This window comes from Bison bison, unplaced genomic scaffold (genome assembly GCF_000754665.1).
Source record: "Bison bison bison isolate TAMUID 2011002044 unplaced genomic scaffold, Bison_UMD1.0 scf7180017864487, whole genome shotgun sequence".
Lineage (NCBI taxonomy): Eukaryota > Metazoa > Chordata > Mammalia > Artiodactyla > Bovidae > Bison > Bison bison.
Window position 1 is genome coordinate 9309960 of NW_011495047.1, and position 5340 is coordinate 9315299.

Below are 5340 nucleotides of genomic sequence, written 5' to 3' on the forward strand. Positions count from 1 at the left end.
TCCCCCCCACCCCCCCGCCGCCTCTGTCCCAGCCCCCCTCGCCCTGGCCAGGTGTTGTCTCTCTCAGCTGCCCCTGCCAGCGCAGGACCAGCTGACTGGGGCTGCAGGGCTGTGGGCCTCGGAAGCCAGCTGGCACTGCCCCCGTGTTTTCGAGAGGAGGGGACTGGGACCCAGGGAGGTTGGGGGACCCACTCCAGCATCCACTAGGGTCAGCAGTCATGGACTGACTCGGTGCCTAGCACTGTGCAAACCAAGCAGGATGGGTGGGAATAAAGACATAGCTCCTTTCCCAAAGCTGATGGCCTGGGAGCGGGGATGGGGAGAATTTCAGTATCTACAGAGGACAGAGAAAGGCAGAGCGGTGTGTTATCATACAGAGCCTTGGACTAAATGACCACAAACATGCCAGCACCTGGCCCTTTGGTCTGAAGAACATTCTTCCTTTTTTATTTAATTAATTTTTATTGGAGTATGGTTGCTTTACAATGTTGTGTTAGTTTTAGATGTACAGTAAAGTGAGTCAGTCAGGCACGCGTGCATGCTAAATCGCTTCAGTCGTGTTCAACTCCTTGAGACATTATGAACTGTAACCCGCCAGGCTATATGTCCACTGTTTTTTAGACTCTGTGGGGCTTTCCAGGTGGCTCAGTGGTAAAGAATCCACCTCCCAGTGCTGGAGACACAATAGACTCGGGTTCCATCCTTAGGTCGGGAAGATCCTCTGGAGGAGGAGACGGCAACCCACTCCAGTATTCTTGCCTGGAAAATCCCATGGACAGAGGAGCCTGGTGGGCTACAGTCCATAGGGTTGCAAAGAGTCAGACGTGACTGAGTGAGCACACACACATTCCCATACAGGGCATTACAGAGTGTTGATTGGAGTTCCCGGTGCTGTCCAGTAACCTACTGCTATATAGTAGATTCTTATTACTATCCATTTTACATATGTTAATATATAGTAGTGTATATATGTTAATCCCAGGCTCCCAATTTATTCCCCCTGCTCACCCTTGAAGAGCCTTCTTCCCTGGCCAAGGGAAAGTTTTTACAAAAGGGCTTGGGCCCGTGCCTAGAACTTGGCTCAGCGCTTCTCACCCACTGAGAAGGCTCCAGGAAGGACTGCTCTCTTGACCCTGGGTCCTCCCACCTGGGGGGTCGCCTCTACAGGCCCAGGGGCCTCTCCCCCTGGACCAGGCCCTCCCCTCCAGGAGACCTGGAGTCTGCTGAGCGCCAGGTGGGGCCACGGGGAGGCTGTTGGCCCCTGAGCCCCTCACCTTTCGCTGAGGCCCTGGGCCCCGGGGCACATGGTGCTAATCGGGCCTAACACTCAAGCCTCTCTGGACCCGCTTGTGCTGAGCCCTGAGACTTGGGCTTGTAACTGCGGGCGGTGCGTCTGCTCTCCCGCCCCAAGCACTCTTCTCCTTTCCCTCTTTCCTTGGCCCCTCCCACCCGCATCCCTCTGACTCTCTCTCTATTTCCACAGCAACTGGAACTTCAGCCCCCGATGCGGGTGTGTCTCCCTGTCCTGCTCCCTGTCTCTCTCCTCTCCATCTTCTTCATTTCATTTTTCTGCCTCCCTCTTTCTTTCGGTGTATTTATAGGATGAGCAAGGCCTGCCCAGTTCCTCCAGTGCCTTCCCAGCATGGGCCTCTGAACTCTGCTGTCAGGGACCCGGAGGAGCAGACCAGGGCAGGGTGAGGTGGGCATGAGAGAGCCTAGCTTCATGCAACTCTCTCCCCTTGCCCACCAGGGGCAAATGGTGGCTGGGATGCTCCAGGGTTCGGGCAGAGATGAAAAGGACTGTGGTGCCCAGGTCCTGTGGGCTGAGGGGCAGCTGGAAGAGCCCTCTACAAACACCCCGGGTGTCACTGGCTCCTCCAGACCCATGGCCAGATATAGGGTCTCATCCGCTTTGGCCGAATCATAATGGTTTGCAAAGCCAGGTGGAGGAAGAGACTATTAGAACTTCTATTTCGATGTATTTATATTTCATCCTTTTCTCCCCCCTTTTATTGTGAAATATAGCCTAATTGCCAAAAAGAGCATAAACCTATATGGATAATATAACAAATAATCATAAATGTGAACACCCAGGTTACCACCATCTCAGTGAAGAAACAAATGTAACCTGCATTTGAAATCCACTTGTGTGCTCCACCTTGGTCATAAGCCCCTTCCCAAAGTGAACCACTATCCTGACTTTTGTTTTTTTGCCTTAGTGTGGGCATGCAGTAGCCTAGTTCCCTAAGCAGGGATTGAACCTCTGCCTCCTGCTTTGGTAGCCTGGAGTCCCAGCTATTGGACCATCAGAGAAGTCCCTCTACTGACTTTTAAGATAATCAGTTCCTTGCTCACCTTGATCATGTTACCACCCCTACCTGTGGCCTTTAGCAATAGAGCTTAGTTTCGCCCGATTTTAAATATATGCAGCTGGATTAACACTGGACATGTTCGTTGGCCAGTGGAGAGATCTGGCTACACTGTTGCGAGTGGCTGCGTTCACGTATCAGCATCCACTGTATGAACTTGATACCATATCTGCATCCATCCCACCACTCATGGACGTTTGGGTTGCTTGCCTTTTTTGGCTGCTGTGAACAATGCTGGAAGAACATCCCGGAATGTGCCTCCTGGTGTGTTGGTGTGTACACTTCTTCAGAGTCTGTATAGAGCGGAATTGCTAGAGTATTGCTGCAGGGTATATGATGCATATTTCAATTTTAGTAAATTCTGTGTGAAGTGGTTACACCAATTTGCTCCTCACTGATGACCCCTAAGAGTTCCTATTGCTGTGTCTTCACTGATACTTGGTATCAGTAGACTGTTTTGTTTCTGTCCTGGTGAGCTGCTGAAACTGTAACAGTATCTCATCCTGAGTATAATTTATATTTCCCTCCTTGTCTTTTTTATAGATCTATTTTTGTGTATGTTTGCTCATATGCATGACGTATTTATACACTGGCATTTATTAACACTTCCTGAGAAAAGAAGCTTATATTGGGGGTGCTCAAAATTTGTTACTCACAGGGGTGTGTGATTATTGAAAGACCACTGAAATATTGAATGCCAGGGAGGAGGCTGGTTTGTAGGCTGGGGTTGGGGAGGTGGTCTTGGGATGAGATTCCCAAGTGGTACCGCCTGCCAGGGGGGCAGCTCTGCCCAGAGGGTACTGAGCCCACGGGGTACTCACCAGCACCTCCAGGCCCTCCTGCCTGGCACATTACAGCTCTCACAGCAGATACCCTTCAAGTTAGAATTGGCAGGCGCCTGGCTTTCAGGTCCTTTTAGGGCAGCAGTTCTCTTTGTCTCCCAGGGGACATTTGGTGATGTCTGATGACATTTTTGGTTGTCACAACTCAGGGAATGCTACTGGCATCTAGCGGGTAGAGGCCAGAGATGCTGCTAAAGGTTCTAAAGTGCTCAAACAGCCCCTCAAGAAAGAGTTACTCTGGCCCCAAGTGTCAGTCGTGTTGCGGTTGAGAAACTGTGACCTAGGAAGGGAGCCAGGAACCTGAGATTTGCTGTCAACTTGCTGTGTGGCCTTCGGGACGTCCCTGAGTGCTGTGAGTCTCGGTCTCCTCATCAAAAAGGAGGGTGCCAGTGTTGCTGCCCCTCCCCGCCATGGGTTGTCGTTGGGACTGGGGAGAGGGGGCTGGGTGTGTGGGCATCTTGAAAGGTGTCCCTGCAAAGGGGCCCTTGGCCATTGTTTCCAAGGGGCGAGGGGTTTCTAGAACCAGCCCTTCCCCTTGTCTGTCCACAGAGCTGGAGGCGCGTGAGCCTGGCCCTGATTCCTGCCACTCCAGGCCTCAGCGGGCTGTGGCAGAACGGCCCTGAGGGCCCCTGCCTTTTGATGAGGGCTGCAGAAATGAGGGGCACTCAGGAGAGCCCTGGGGCCCCAGGAAAACCATTCCTGACTTTGTCTTCAGCTGGGTGGGAGTCCAAGGTTGTGTGGGATGATAAGAGGTGCTTATCATTCCTTATCTGAGGCTCTGTTGCAAGTCCAGCAGTGAAGGGTGGGAGCCAGAGATCATCCTTAGGGGCTTTGTATACCCAGGCCAGGCTCTGTGTCCTTCTGGAGTGCGCTCTCCCAGGGAAAGCCCAGGATCGGGCCAGACTCTGGGTCAGCGCTCTCAGGGCTCCTCTGACTTCCCAGTCCTGGGGTTCACTCCCCCCATGCATCTTGAGGTCCCTCGGCCTGCCTGGTCTCCCCTCTGCTACGTTGTCCCTTCCTAAACGGACCTAGTAAACTCATCCACCCTGAGGTGCAGACAACTAATAACAGCTCAGCGACTTCCAGCCTTTCTTGACAAGCGGTATCTATTTACCAATGTTGAGAATCCCTTAGCTCCGAGAAGGAAACACTAGCAAAACGTCAAGTGTCTTGGGCTATTAGAGAAGTGCGTTGGGGGCTGAGGAACCTCCAAAATCTCATGTAGTGAGAGCCTTTTCCCACAAGCTCGTGTGGTGGCTCAGAGCTTCACAGGACTGTTCTGGGTCCCAAGGTTCCATTTTGAGGTGGGCCAGAGCGAGGCTGTGAAGTGGTTGTCTGGAGACCCTGGGAAGGCCCGGGGCTGAGGTCACAGACATGTGGTCAGTCAGGAAGGAGGTGAACTGTGGGGCTTCTGACTAAGGAGGGGCGGGGAGGCTGTGCGGGTTAGGGTTTGGCCCACTGGGGACCCAGCAGGAGTCCTGCAAATTCTTGCCCCTCTGCCTTGGTGCAGGGGCAGCTTGGCCTGGGGCCCTGTGAGGCCAGGCTGTGTGAGGGGTGGAGGCTGTCAGAGACTCAGTCTGGGAGCAGGGAGGGGCCCGGTCAGCGGCCTGGAGCCCCGGGTCAGTGAGACGGGAGCTGGGAGCCCGTCTGCCTCGGACAGGGTTGTGGGTGTGCGAGGCCTTCCGGGAGTGTGGTTCCCCCTGCGCTGTGAGTAGTCCTCAGCAGAGTTTGCAGCTCCCAGGGGATTGTGTAACTTCCTCTCAGGCCAAGGTGCAGGGGGCTGGGTGAGAAACAGCCCTGGGGAAAATGAGGAAACTGGGGCTGGCGCTGGGGCAGGGGCCTGGCCCTGGGCTCTGGCCCCTGGAGGAGCTGAGTGTTCCTGGGGGCCTCCTTCCAGGGGGCTGCCTTCGCCCAGGTACATGGGCATGTGTGCGTGTGTGTGTGTGTTGCTGGGGGTGTCTCTGGGGAGCTGGGTGAGTGGGAGTGAGGTCCCGCAGGCTGCGCTGGCCTGGGGCTATCTTTCGAGCAGGGCTAGAGAAGCAGGTGATGCAGAGGAGGGGCGGCGGGGCGGGGGTGGGGGGGTGCCGGTGGAGTCAGGAGTCCCCAGAGCCGACTGCCAGCCCCGCCTC

General features: G+C 54.6%; 1 protein-coding gene across 6 annotated transcripts in view; it reads left to right on the forward strand.

The window, feature by feature from the left end:
- TFEB (transcription factor EB) overlaps positions 1–5340 on the forward strand; it is a 49138-nt gene that overhangs the window by 7605 nt on the left and 36193 nt on the right. For 3 of the 6 annotated variants that reach the window (XM_010863186.1, XM_010863188.1, XM_010863189.1), the window contains exon 1: positions 789–5126. The exons of 2 other annotated variants lie outside the window; for them this stretch is intronic. The gene's annotated coding sequence lies outside the window, so the exon portion shown is untranslated. Of the gene's footprint in view, positions 1–788; positions 5127–5340 lie in introns of those variants that run through there. One more of the 6 variants, XM_010863191.1, reaches the window with a different exon arrangement.